Source organism: Ambystoma mexicanum, chromosome 2q, assembly GCF_040938575.1.
Source record: "Ambystoma mexicanum isolate Mex_15411 chromosome 2q, UKY_AmexF1_1, whole genome shotgun sequence".
In the NCBI taxonomy this organism is placed as follows: Eukaryota; Metazoa; Chordata; class Amphibia; order Caudata; family Ambystomatidae; genus Ambystoma; species Ambystoma mexicanum.
In genome coordinates this window covers 685735086-685749888 of record NC_090924.1, presented here as the reverse complement: position 1 = coordinate 685749888, position 14803 = coordinate 685735086, and the positions used below count along the sequence as shown (strand labels likewise).

The 14803-nt window shown below is 46.2% G+C and overlaps 1 protein-coding gene across 2 annotated transcripts in view; it reads right to left on the bottom strand.

Annotated features, from left to right (window-relative positions):
• The window catches only part of LOC138569690 (FK506-binding protein-like), a 113262-nt gene extending 98718 nt beyond the window's left edge, over positions 1-14544 (bottom strand). Inside the window, exon 1 of one of the 2 annotated variants that reach the window (XM_069647880.1) lies at positions 14306-14544. The gene's annotated coding sequence lies outside the window, so the exon portion shown is untranslated. The remainder of the gene's footprint in view (positions 1-14305) is intronic. The other variant, XM_069647881.1, reaches the window with a different exon arrangement.
• Positions 14545-14803: the final 259 nt, after the last annotated feature.

Sequence of the window (14803 nt, the reverse complement as noted above, 5' to 3'; positions counted from 1 at the left end):
GGCAAAGATTAACTTCACAGGTGCATATCTTAGGTCGCAGGTCACAATAAGCATCAGAGCAGGTACAGAGTTAACTTTTCATGCAAAGAAGTGCCAGTAGTACGGGAGTAGTAGAACAGGTGACTAGGCTGGGAGTAGGTGGGAAGTAGAGGAAAGCCAAAGCTTGGTTTTGTGTTTGAAGAGTGTAGCGGACGGGATAGTTCTGATGGACAGTGGCACAGAGTTCCAGAGTTTGGAAGCAAGGACTGGGAAACTAAAACGCCTCCGGCAGTCTGTAAGTTGTATTTAGGAATAATAAGCGATTGTGCTTGGGCAGATCTTGGAGTCCGTGCGGGAATGTACTGAGAGAAGTGGGAATTTCAGTAGATAGCGGCCTGATGGTTGACACATTTGTGAGTGAGAGTCAGTGATTTGAGCGAGATTCTTTGGGCAACCGAAAGCCAGTGTAGGCTCTTCCTAGTGTCAGATATGTGCGCTGACCTGGGAATATTGAGGGCTGCTCTGATAACAAATTGCAGATCTCCCAAAACAATGCTAAGGTTACGTTGGTTGGTGCCATGGTAAAGTGCGTTGCAATAATCGAATTTTGACATCACTAACGTCCTAGCGAGAGTGATGCAGTTCTGGGTAGAGAGGAATGTGCAGCATGCTGTAATCAGCTTACAAGTATAGGCCGACGCTGCAGCGACTGCATTTGTTTGTCGATTTAAGGACAGTGTGGAATCGAGCTAGATACCTAAGGTTTGGTCTCTTTAGCCACTTTGATGGAGTTACCGTCGATGTTGAAGGTGCTGAAGGATGGGTCCAGTTTGCTAAGTATTTGTTGGGTGCCAAGGATGAGGAGCTCTGTCTTGTCGTCATTAAGACAGAGCTCGTGGTGAGTCATCCAGGCTTGGACAACTTGGTATACGTCGTTCAGAGCTTTGGCGTCTGCAATGTAGTCACTAGTGACGGGGATGAGTATCTGGGTGTTATCCGCGTAGTTGGTGTAGGTAACACCCAGATAGTCAAGCACATCGAACAATGGTTTGGTAAAAACATTGTAGAGTGTGGGAGATACTCACGACCCTTGAGGGACTCCGCATGGGACCGGCGATGGGGGTCGCAGATGGTGTGGGTGAGAATACTCTCATGAGTCTATTGTCAAGGAAGGATCTGATCCAGTTACTGGCATTTTCCAAAAAAGTGGGCAGCAGATTTCAAGTGTTGGCAAAGGATCTGGTGATTGACCAGATCGAAAGCTGCAGAGAGGTCCAAAAGTAGTAGCAAGGCTAGTTTGCCATTATCTTTTAAATCCTCTATTTGAGTTTTCAGTTCAAATAGAGCTGTTTCTGTCCCATGCCTGGGTCTGAAACCAGATTGTCTTGTGGCAAGTAAATTGTTAGTCTCCAGATACTTCTGTATCTGGAGGTAGGCCGCGCTATCTAAGATTTTTAGGAGGAACAGGACTGTTTTGATCGGTCTGAAGTAGGTCGGTATGAATGGATCAAGAGTGGGTTTCTTCAGCAGTAGGATGACCCATGCGTCCTTCAGATTGTTGGGGACAATTCCAGATTGAAATGAGGAGTTGATAAATGTGGTAATGAAGGGAGCAAGGTCATGTGCAGATTCCTTAATGATAGGTGCCAGAAAGGAGTGCCCTTGGCAGTTGGAAGGTTTAAGGTTAATGATAATTTTTTTCAACCTCAGGGATAGTGAGAGGGAGCAAGCTAAATGGAGGCTGGGAGAAAGTGGTGGAGGTTTGAGGTGCAAGTGGTTTGGAGAGGAGAGAGTTTTGTTTGGCATTGATTTTGGCTTGTAAGGTGGTTATTTTAGAAAGGAGAGCATTTTGAATACTATTGCACCAGGTGCTATCTTTGTTGCAGGTATCTGATATGGGTGAAGGGGATTCTAATTCTTTAAGAATTTTGAATAGCTCATTTGTATTGGATTCAGCTTGCGAGATACGCAGGTTGTAAGTTTCTTTTTTTGCCTGTATAATCGCTTCCTTGTAGTTAAGGGATGTGATGAAGAGGTTGTCTTTGTTAGAGGTACACGGGAGACTTTTCCAGAGCGATTCTGCCTTATGCTTTTCTTTACGCAGAGCTCTGAGGTGTGGAGTGAACCACAAATTCAGGTGAGCTCGTCGTTTAGCTTTCCTGAGTTTAAGTGGGGCTATGGTGTCAATAGCTTTGAGCAGTGTTTGGTTGAACAAGTCCACTAGGACCGTGGGGTCATTAAAGGCTGTGGCACAGTTGTTTAAAATGGCTAGGATAAGCGGGAGTAGCGTCCCTAGTGATGTCCTTTTTATTCCTGGTGGGAATAGAGGGGGCTATCGTAGGTTTAGTGCTGGGAAAGGTGGCTGGTAGCTGGAAAATAATGACATGGTGGTCGGACCAGGCACGGGCTGTGTTAGAGCTTATCGTAGTATTACAATTCATGTCTATGAACCTGTCAAGCGTTCTGCCTTTGTTATGGGTGGGTTCAAGGTTGTGTTGTTGGAAACCTAGGTTAGACACAATGCTTGCAATTTCTGCAGCCATGAGATCCTTTGGGTCAGACAATCCCAGATTCAGGTCCCCTAGTAGCAGCGCTTGTGAATTCGGCTTAGTGTTAGACAGGATAGTCGTAATGTCTTCTGTAAAGGAGGAGAGGGGACCGGGTGGTCTGTAAATGAGATGAAGTGACGCTGTGTTGGTAGGTGAGAGTGAGAGTTTCACTGATAAAGATTCAGCGGAACTACAGTGAGCGTTAGGGATCGGTCTCATATTAATATTGTCCCCATGTATGAAGGCAACGCCACCAACTTTGGATAGGTTGGATAAGCGGTCTTTTCTGAGGATAGAGTATCCGTCCGGAATGGCGAGGGATAAGAGCGGGCCAGAAGCAGCGTGTAGCCATGTTTCTGTGATGGCAATGAAATCGAGGTTCTGGATGGTGATGAGGTCCGAGATATTGAGGCCGTGAGCAGTGAGGGATCTGGCATTGATAAGAGCTCCTTTAAGTTCTTTAGGTGTGGTTGTGGGCGGTTTAGGTGAGGTCTGAATAGAGGCAGAGGGGGTGTTGGTGTGATGGGGTTGGGCACAGGGAATGCGAGGCAGTCTGGATCTGAGTCTAGCATTCCTAATTGGAAGTCTGCATGGTTGGTTGGGCGTAGGCTTGGTTGCGAAGTGTTTGAGCCACAGTGTGGGATCGTTAAGGTAAGGGTTAGAAGAGTGTGTGTATGTGTGGGGGTTGGGCAGTGGTGATGTACTGTGATGCATTATGGTAGAGTATGCACAGGAGATGTTGCAGGGGGTGCAATTGGTGCAGATGGGCGTTGCACAATATGCCTTAGCTAAAGACCATGTGATGGCTAAGATGGAAAGGAGAATGCTTGCCGGAGGCAGGGGCAGCATGTCCACGATATTAGAATAACTCTGCGGCAAGGGGCAATTATGTCGAGTGGTGATGCAGAATAAAGGTACAGGTACAGGCCAATAGCACGTTAATGTAACTGGGTGAAGAGCATGGGCTGGTTTGCCGGAGTAAGTCACAGTATTGTATTGGCTTAGATATGGGCGAGGCAGCTAAAGCAGGTGGTGCAGGCAGCTAAAGTGGGTAGTGCAGCGTGTCAGACCCATTCAAACAGGCAATCATATTATGTTAACAGGAGTCACAGTCATGGGCTGGATTACATAGGCAGGATTGTAAAAGCATGTTTGAATACAACTTTCAAATGGCAATGAATTGTCAGGCGAGATACATAACAGCAGGGTCCTTCTAGATTTAAAAGTCCCAGTAAGGGCTAGAGTGCACTGAAACTGAGCAGGAGGCAAGAACGCTAATAGCAGCAACAGTAGTGACCATCTAAATTTAAAAATCACAATATGGTCTAGAGTGCAGTATACAAACAGACCAGAGTAGTTATAGCAGCTATGTCCTCCTAGGTTCAGAGTTCCCAAAGAAGGCTAATATGTACTGTCCAGAAGGCATGAACGCAGGTAACAACAAGAGCAGTGTCCAACACAGGTTAGCATCCAAACCTATCTTTTAGCACAGTGAAATACCATGTCTCCCAACACAACAACAATGGCCATAAACCTTAATAAATGACGCAAATTCCTAGAGCAAGAAATACATGACATATGTGATGAAACAGCAGCAAAGAAACATGATTTGTCAGAGACAGGAAGGGTGGTCTCCAGGGACACAACCTTCAGTATTGGGCTGATGGATCAATTGATCTTGTGGGAATGTCAATGTAAAGAACCAAAGCACTGTGGCCTGCTGGGAAATATGCTTTTTAAAGTTGTTTTGTTTTGCTGCTACAAGTTTCAGTAAAGTTTGACGGGCGTAATACTCTCCTCACGGTCCTGGCATCGAATTACTAACGAGCCTTCATTGGGTAAAAAATAACAGCTGCATGTTATACTGTGAACATTTTTGTGCATTCATTCATGAAAAATAACCCAAAATGAAAAGCACATGTGGCAAAAGTAGCATTTCAATATTTAGTGAGATATCAATTTATAAGCATGTGTTTTCTGGTCCCTTTTGTCTGCAGAATTTGGCGTTAGTATCTCTATTGAATGCCTACAGCCTCAACTCTCCTCTTCATATCTAGATCTCTCCTTTCTAACCCCTCTTTTTATTCATGGGGCTTCTTTTATACACTGTTTGCTTAGCTGGCCATAAACCCCAGAATGCCTTATAATCTTTCGACATGTGTGTAACAAAGAGTGAAGTTGGGATCTGTGTGATTACTGCGACCCCCAGAAGTTCGACGGCAGAAAATGGTGAGTTTATTTTTTTCTCCAACCCCCTTTACACCACATACATATTGGTATATTTCCCGCTGGAACCTGGACAAAAAAGTCATAGATAGAACAAGCCTCAGGGCTACACTGTCTGGTAAGACAGCAGTCATCCCTGATATGTATTCTTGCATACTTGCCTTCATATCCTGGAGACACCAGGACCCATAGAAGGGAATGGACAGCCCCTGGCACACGCGCCAAGATAAAACTACTGGATATAATGGGGACCCCTGGCAAAGCTATGGATCTCTTGGAGAGGTCCTCAATGAGCTGTATGCTTTCTAGGCAATGCCAACAGCGGAGGTGCTTACTCCTTCAAATAGATTCCAAGCTCAGAGAATTAGCTTCCTCCAAGGTGGGAGTGGCTACCAACAGGCTCCTCTAAAGCAATACACTCTCCAAGGACCTGGGGATGTTTTTTTCATACATTCACCACCTTGAAAAAAAATAAAATAAACAATCCTCCATTGAGAAGGCGTTTGCCTCCAACATTTCCGGAAGGGACGTATGCAGCAGGGGCTACTTGTGCAGCCAAATTCAATATAATTCGTCCAGGTCCGATAGAAGTAGATGTGGTTCGCAATACTGGGATAGTCGCCCTCAGGATTCCTTCTTACTGTCCTATGGTTGTGGAGGCAGATGATGCTTCAGGACGACCTGGAGACATCCCGCCAACAGCAAAGATGAGAGTAGCCTTATATTTCCAGTCTCCAGTGGGCACTGTACAGCACTCTTTGTGCACAGCTTGGGGAGAGTTTTATAAGATGACTGGGTACCATTCAGGGTTCATTCTGGAATTTTGTGGAGTGCCTGTTTGGCAATGGCAACCGTGTCTCATTCAAGTTACCTGTGAAGAAGTGGAACTGCTGCATAAGGAAGCGTGCAATGAGGAAAGCGCACCGATATTCAAATAGATTTTTGAGCAACCTCTCCTTAGTGCACAGAAAAGAGAAGATCTTCCTGGTAATACACTTGTGGGAGCTTGCCAGCTGGGTGATCTACCATTATTTCAAGATTGATGTTATCCATATGCTCAGAGACATCTTGCAAGAAGGGGGCCGATTGGTGTGGTTAGATTTGCAGGATGGCTAACTCTCAATCCCCAACTTCCCCGTGCACAGGAAATTCAAGCATTTCTTCTGGGACGACCAATGCTAGGAATGCAGAAGCACGCCTTTTGGGCTGTTCTTAACCACTTTGCCATTTATTAAACACTTGGTAGTGGTGGTGTCTCTCAGGGAGCGGGATCGGATGATAGTATATCTTGACAACATGAAAATCATGTCCCTAAAAATATCAACATACCCTGATAGGGCCTGTTCAGTTATCAGTGGATGTTCTCCAGGATGAGGATTGTAAATAAACCGGCAGAAATCAGGCGGCGACTCCTTCTTGCAGCCTGGAATATCTAGGGTTCCTAGGGGGCACAATGTCAGCGACACTGCAGTCCCGTAATGTGACATCAGTGAAGAGGAGGGTCAAGGGGAGAAGTTCCTCAGGGAGTTGGCCGAGCTGGTGGGAATCTGAGCTTTGTCTATCCATGCCATTTTTCCAAGCCCTCTGGTCACAAATTTGTGTATGGAGATCCCATATGCAAATATCCTTTAGTTTTTCTTTCTGTTAAAAGGCGGATGCTTCTTCCGACCGCTGACTTCAAATTATTGGTCGTGCTGGCAATCCTTGATAGTTGGGGTGACAATTCAGAACACTCTCTGAAAGCCATATCCGGTACGCTGGCGATGCATCTTTGTCTCCTCTCTTGTAAACATGTCTCGTATGTCAGAGCTCAGGACATTTAACACAGTTTATTCCTCGGAGAGGGTCACTTTTACTGTTTCCAGGCGGACCAAAATGTGAATACATTGCGTGTCCTATCCTACCTTTCCTGAGCACCCAAACCTTTGGGTTGTGTGCTGCTTCAAAGAATACAAACGTGTTAAATAGGCACAGGCAACTCTTGATTACACCGTCCCTTTTGCACAGTTTCCACACCAAGCGTGGCAAGATGTATGTGCTTGGTCATGGATAAGCCGGTGTTGGCGTGTCAGTCTTCTGCGCCCACTTGGCACGGGCCATGCAGATAGCCCAAAGGTCGGGGGACTCAGTTTATAATTCAAGCCTATTAAGGAAGTGGCTTTGTTGGCGTAAGTAAGCTTTGAGCTGGCATAACACTTGCTTCTGCATCTTGCCGTTGAATAGATTCCCCATACTTAGTACAGGGCAGTGCCTCTTGACTGTTATCATTACTGTTCAATTATCGCTACCTTTACCGCAGACTGATATTGTCCTCATCTTTCTTTCAGGGTCTGAACCGAAGACTTCTTCGTGGAGGTGCTTTTCCACGCTGGGCTGCAGTTTTGTTCGGGTGCCGTGGCTCCCTGGATTTCTTGTTTTCGATCAGGTCTACAGTGGCGGGATAGTCCTTCATGGTTTGGCTGGGCATCTCTGTGGTGGCCATTGTTACCTCTGGCCGACGTGAGGCACACCAAAGAAAGATTGTATCAAAAAGGAGTTAAGGTCTCCAGGGACAGACCTTTCACGATTGGTCAGACAGATCATGTGACTCCATGCAAATGTCAATGGAAAGAGAAACTACCAAAGCTCCAAGACTTGCTGGGAAATGTATTTTGTTTTAAATCGTTCTGTTGCTAAAAGCTACAGTAAAGTTTGAGAAGCATAAGAATCACTTTTGCTGCCTTAGTAGAATCAGTACTCTGCTGTACCAAGTCAGTCTGGGGAATCTATTTTGTGTAATTACTTTTAGCTGAGTAAAGACGGTTACATATGCAAGAAAAGAATACACTTTGCTACTTTTGAAATAGGAACAGATTAAACCAATTTGGCAACTCAAGAAGTATATGCAACAGAATGGGAAACTGTACTTTTTCAGTGAACAGAAGGTAAATACGTGGATTTCCTCATCATTATAAATCAGTGACACTGAAGAACGAGGAATACAAATGCCTATATCTTTGTAATAAACTAGAAAAACACATTTTAGGGTGGCTTTTATCACAAAAGAAACTGTCAATTATATGCTCGTGTTCACCCGGATTTTAAAAAGGGGTGGTGTGGTAAATCAAGGCGTTAAAGCAGTGCAGAATGCTTTCCTTTACCGGCACTGGCAAGGCAAAGGAGAACGGGCAGAGATAAGATCTGTTTCAATGGATTCCTGTGGAATCCACCTCAGCTTTCCACCTGCTCAAGACCAGATAGATTGGATAGAAATACATGAATAAATGCTGCCTGCAAAGCGAAGTTTGCAGGCAGCATTTATTTGTTCAAAAGACAGAGAAAAATGGAAAAGGAAAGGCACGTTTGCCTTGGAATTAACATGTCATAAAATGACCCTAGTTGCCTCATATTGTTTTTCAATGGCAAATAAATTAGACTTCGCATTACTTCTATAAATAAGTGAAGATGCAGATCGGTTTACACCCTGCACTTCTCTAGAAATAAGGAGACTCACTAGAATACTGGTGTTATGCTAACGTTTGTACAAGGTAAATGTGTGGGGGCATTGTTGCTGCTTAGAACGAGACACCTCCTCTAAACGCCGTGTGATTGAACGCAATGCTATCATCTGCCGACGACTGCATCCTCGGTAGCTCCAGATAGATTGCCTTTCCCTGGAGTGGACAGGTTTGCCCCCAAAAGGGTGAAACTACACAGATTACACCACACTCTAAACAAATCTGAAGCCTTTGACATTAAATTGACAGCAGAGCCAACCAATAGCAACAAGCAACGCACAGAATGTTCACTTTTCAATACATCAAAAGACCTGAATGCTACAAAACGGTGGATAGAAAATACATCACTAAGCGGATGTGTATAATATTCACGCACATTCCCCATCTGCCCTTACCAAAAGCATTAGGTTTTCGCTATTCTAGTAGCCAAATCTGAAATGTTAATGGTATATATGAAAGATAACCTCTTTTGATGGCCAACATAGCTTCAAACAGGTGCTTAAGTATCCTTGATGACAGCCATATCTGGCTACGCATACACCACCTTCTGGGATGTACGTAAGAACGTGTCCCAAAAGATCAAATTACAAAATTAAGGCGCCCACTTGTCCACATTTTGTAATTCGATCTTTTAGGATTGTACCCGTTTGCCTTTCATGCATGCAGTGGACACCCCCGCAATCCCTGCTCCCCTGTCCAGTATTATGGACTTCGATCGCATCTACTATGCCGAATGCACACTAAACGCGCATTTAGCTTTTTAGATTCAATCTTTTCGTCCATTCTCATCCTCTTAACGCTTTTATTAGAACCATTTTTGATGTTGTCATTAATTTCCTGGGTGTTAGTCTGAGCAGTGCATTGTGGTTCCATAACTTAACTGGCAAATTTCTTTGGTTTTCAGATTTTGCACTGCAACCATAACGTCCCTTTACCTATGTTTTTGCCTGAATTTCAAAGTTTTTTATAACTAAAGATTCTGAGCAGCAGATGTTGGGGATGAAACTCACGGATGAATTGCCTAGGGTATGAGTCTCAACCATGACCCCATCGTCACCAAATCACCCGCAATAGCTACGGGTCCTGGCCTGCAGACTGTTGTAGCTGGTACAATACAACAATGGGACCAGGGGTCACTGTCCACTGCATATGGCCATGGCCTGTGGCCACAAACCCTGAGGCATGGGCTTCAGAAATGTTGCTGGTCCTGCAAAGAAACCACAGCAGATTGAACCTGGCCTGCAGCCGGACCCAGTGGCCACTATAGCCCAACTGTGGGGCTCTGGCCTCTGTTCATGACTTGCAGCCATGGCCAGTGTCGACTCATCCTGAACCGTGAGATTCAGCCAAGTTGTCTGCCCCTTGAATCAACCCACAGTAAACTTTGGCCATGGTCTGTAGCCTGGCCCATTGTCCCTTTTCCTCAATAATGGAACCGTGGGTCACTGTTCATGGCTTGCAGCCATGGCCAGTGGCCACAATCCCTTGGATGTGGGCTTCATCCATGGTGCAGAGCCCTGCTAGCCATCTCAGAGCAGACATTGTTCATTGCCGGATGCCAAGCTCCAGCTCACCTTAACCCCATAACCCCTCTCTTGGTGGCCATGGGCAACCACAGCCTGTGTTCATGAATTGTGGTCATGACCACTGGCCACACACCCTGCAACATGAAATTCAGCCAAGTTGCCTGCCCCACCAATCAACCCACAGTAAACATTTGCCAGTGGCCACAATCCCCAAAGCATGGACTTCATCCATGTTGCAGGCTCCGCTAGCCATCTAGAGTAGGCATTGGGCATTGCTGGAGGCTAGGCCCAGTGTTGCCTGACCCATGAATAACCCCAAAGTAAACACTGGTCATATTCCTCAATAATGGGACTGTGGGCCACTGTTCATGACTTCCAGTCATGGCCATTGGGCACAATACCTGGTGCATGGGCTTCCGCCATGTTGCAGGCCCTGCAGGCCATCTCAGAGTAGACATTGGACATTGCTGAAGGGTAGGCCCTGTGCCCACTTTAACCCCTTAGGCAAGTCTATTGTTATGTTTTTGAATTTTTTTACAGTAATGTTCGCAGACTATGGGCGCAGTTTGCAAATCCTTCATGGTGTTGGTTGCAAACTTTTGGACGCACCTCACGTTGCAAAAGGTTTGATTCACATCACGTTTCTCAATTGACCAAACAACGCCTGCGTACAATGTCTGCGGATATCATGCAGCCCTCGGATTGGTCCACAGATGTCAGCGGACACCGAATCAGGAAGTGAGTCTCAGAGACAGATATATTTTTGTACCAACTTTTGGGGAATTTGTTAAAAAACATGGCGCTCCTCACGCAGGTTTGGTGAAATCTGTCCAGCAGATCGGGCTGTAGCCGCAAGAGTAAAAATAAAATGTCCCGTTCAAATCTATCTGAATTTCAAAAAGATTGGGAACCCCCGTACAACTTTACCCCATTTGACCAGAACAAACTTTGCAACAAAAAAAATTCTGAGTTGGGTGTATATTTTTTTGCAACATTTTGTGGGGATTCATCAAATGGTGCCAAAGTTATAAGCCACCCGAAAACTGATCTTCCTATGGGAAGGCCAACTTAACCAGGACTACAGGGTATATACACACTGACGAATTCCAGGGTATCGTTGTTACTTCCATGGGAGGGAGCCCCTTTCCATGAGGCCAGGGAGGTGAGGCTGCTAAGCAGTAGTCTCCCTGGGGGTGGTACTCAGCGGGTGGATCTCATAGGAAGGGAAAGCCTGTGGGACCAGTGACGATCCCCTTCGGAGAAGGCAGTATCTGTGAGGAATTCGACCATCTGCACAGGGAGTGTGCACTCGCCTGGGCTGTTTTGATATTATTTTTAAAGAAATTGAATGTTGGTAGCTAAACCTCCAGGAAATGTGTGGGGCTAATCCGTACACATTTGCCAATGCTCACTGCACAAAAAAACACATAGTCAAGTGTACTCTGGGCGGCACAGCCTAACGGCGCGGTCCTCCTGTCATGTTCAGCTGGAATGTGACAGCCACGGGTGCATCAGAGCCTTTCAAGAAGGGAGAATGTGACACTTTCCTCCAGCCATGGCCAGCCTAATTAAAATATCAAAGGCTCCATGGACCCACTGTGCCCATTGTTAAGTTCTGTGTGGTGGCAGCGCATACTGATGAGAGTTAATTGAAGTAGGGCAACAAAGAGGTCTGTTCACAGAACTAACAAAGGGCAGGAAACCCCAACACCTTTTTGAGATGCAATGTGTTTGCTTGAAGCTAGCTCCCACCCCTCTGTATGAAGGGAAGTGAATGTCATGTCTGGGACAACTGTTTACAGTAGGCAAACCCTGCAGGGAATCCCCTTTCAGAAGGAAAAAGTATGTGATTTGATGGGAGACAGAAAGTCTGTTTTCGCCACAAACTTCGAGGAGTCACAGAGAGCTCAAATAACCAGAGAGACACGTTGATCCACAACAGACAGGAGGATGGGTAGGACTTAGTAGTACAATTGTCACCCCTTGCCTTTCCTGTTGCAAAGCACTCTGGTCATGACCTCACGCATAACAGAAGATTGTTGGTGGGGACCCAGTTTTGGTTTATTAAGGTAGGCGTAGCCTGCACCAATCACTGGGGCTCATTTGTCTTTAAAAGAGGATTGAGACCCTCTTTTGCCAGATCATACGACGACTTCGAAAGGAGTAAGGAGGACTCATTTGGACGCTGGCTGAAGGTACAGTCTCCTTACAGCTTCTGCCAGTGAAGGAAGGTCAGGATTTCCAAGAGGGAAGCAAGATCCCTCCCCTGAACATCTCCCAGGGAACAGAGGGAGATGCCGGACTCAGAGGACCCGTCCAGCAGCTCCAGAACCGGTACCCAGCCTGCACACAGTGTGCCCCGCTAGGTTCTGCCAGCAAGGTTCCTAGGTGGGGAGTGCCAGAGATTCTCTGAACATAGGACAAGGCTGTTGCCTGCAAACATTCTCCCTCAGCTTTGCGCCGTCCACCTTAAAGGACGACACAAGCCCTGCGAAGAAGCTAGGAGTGCCACAAAAAGCATCAACCAGCGTCCATCTTTTAGAGACAGTCGAGCCCTCGAACTGTGACCGGCTGCACCACTGACCCAATCGCTGCAGTCACTAAAGTCATCCAAGACGCCTCGACAAGCATTCCAGATTGGCAAACCAGCACAGAGATAACAATTCTTGACCCCGAGCCGCTATGTAAGCCAGCCTGCAGCCATCCATCCAGCCTCGCTTGCTGAACTGCCTGTCGTCTGATACCCGCAGCTGTCTACCATCTTGAACTCTGTTGCAGGAGCTGCAAAGCGTCCTGGAACCGACTCGATGCTGTCAAGCATCAAGATCATCTCAAGCCCCAGGTAAATTGTGGTTCTGTCCCCCTGGGCCTTCTCCAATGGCCCACAGTGACATTTATGACCCCATGCTCCCTTGGTGCTAAAACCAAATAACCTTGAATAGTTAAGACCGATTGCTTTACCGTCTACCCTCCTATCAGTACTCAGAGTTCATCCCTTTCCTTTGTGAAACGGTCTGTCCTTGGTGTTCTTTTACAGGGTGGGCTGTATTTTGTAGTGTGCTAGAACTGTCTGTTGTAAAAATAATAAAGTAAATATTTTTATACAGCCTTGACTGGACAGTCCCTTTTATCAATGGGTAATAATTGTATTTTCGCTGTGTTGCAACTAACCAAAGATCCACGACCTTGCAGAGATAAGCCTGCAGTTCCGTCCATGTCGCCAAAATTGGACAAGGAGATTTATAATTTACTTGTTTCCAATCTGTTTGTATCCCTTCTGGTGTACTAGAGGTGTGGGGCTGATTGATGGTTTAGAAACCGATATTCATCTCTGGACCACTGTTGCGCTTACATTGATTAGTCACAGTACCCCCCTCCTTCCTGTAACCCCACTCAGTACCGTGTAATTCCCCAAACCTCTATTTGTGTAGAGTTGAGGAAGCTAAGTCCCATGAAAATACTTAGACAAAGAAGAGTACTACTGAAATGTATGATGATCATCAGTCCAGTATTACAACAAGGAAGGACAGAGCAATGAGGAATACCTACAAGAACCAGGATGGGCAGTCCAGTTGCTGGAGACTGCCTATTGGATATCCCAAGTACAAAATAGAAGGGCAAACCCATTTGTCAAGCCTGCCCCAGAGGAACCGAGAGCAGAGTATGAATGCTGCAGAGGGGGGCGGGGGGGGGGGGGCTCTGTAAGAAGCCGAGAGCCAGGAAGATAGCAGAGCTAAAGGGTGAGAAACCGAAAACAAACCAAGTGCGCAGAAGACTTGGGATGCCTCCTGGAGTGAAGCCGCGCAGCCTTAGGTGGGGGAGGCGAACTAGCGATGCGGACAAGTGCTAGAGTGGAGAGAAGAGGATTGGAAGGTCACCCAGAGAGTCGGTGGAGCACAAGCGGGATGCCCAGAGCCCAGACACAAAGTACGGGTGCTACCTGGGTCCACGAGAGGAGCTGAGAACAGCATGAAGGAAACCTAGAAAGGGTTGGGGACACATACTTGTTGTAGATATTTAGACTGGTAAATATGTTCTGCAATGTAGAGACTTTTTTTCTTAGAATAGTGTGACCAATTAAAACAGCAGAGCTCAACTTCCATTATTCACTCAAAAGGGTTTCTCACTGAATCACAATAATCCATGTTTCAAATTTAAATTTCTGGACACACCTATTTTCCCATAATGCTATTTGCTTTCATGCAAATCGCCAGGATTGGGATCTATGAAGAGATACTGTATTGCCAGGGACTATGACCCTTGGGGCCGCCCCCTCGTCCACACGGCCTCGTCAAGGATGAGAGGGTTCCCCCAGTAAATTCTTTCCATTTCCAGGACCGAGTCGGATATCCTTACCACGTCCTTGTTGACAAAGGACTGGGAGTAGCGAAGGCAAAGGCCGTAATAAAGATTACCCTTCGGGCATAGACAATGCTGTAAACAGTGTGCCTGCTATCACGAGGGTAGCTATCTGGGATCCCTGTCCTGCCTGCTACACTGGAAAAGCCTGCACCTCGCTGTCACTTACTTGTCTGGGAAGCTGGATGCTCTGCAGATTTCTGAAAGGGGAACCTAAACAGCAGTTTGTTGCCCCTGCTCCCAGAGCTCACCAGAATGACGCTGATGGGGCTGCTGTTTTCCCCCATCCCTGAAGGCTGTGGGTGGCAGAGCTTCTGGGCAACAACGTGCGCTGCCTTGACAGCTCTGCAGGCAGCGATAGCGGAAACCAGTGTTCCACATCAACAGCACCCTGCTAGGAAACCCAAGGCCAGCCTCTGGGGAAAGAAGCCCAAAGCAAGCCCAGCCCTTTAAACGACGCGTGTGGGCTAAATAAATACTAAACGCCGACGACCGGCAGATAAGAAAGTCTGCTGCACAAAAGATAGAAAATGGGTGGGTTAAAAAAATTAAAAAACACATGCACATCCATTTACAATAATCAAAGCATCATATTATCGTAAATAGAGAGTTGACTCTCTTCTTTGCAACATTGTCTACTTTGCAATAAATGTTATGTTCATATAAC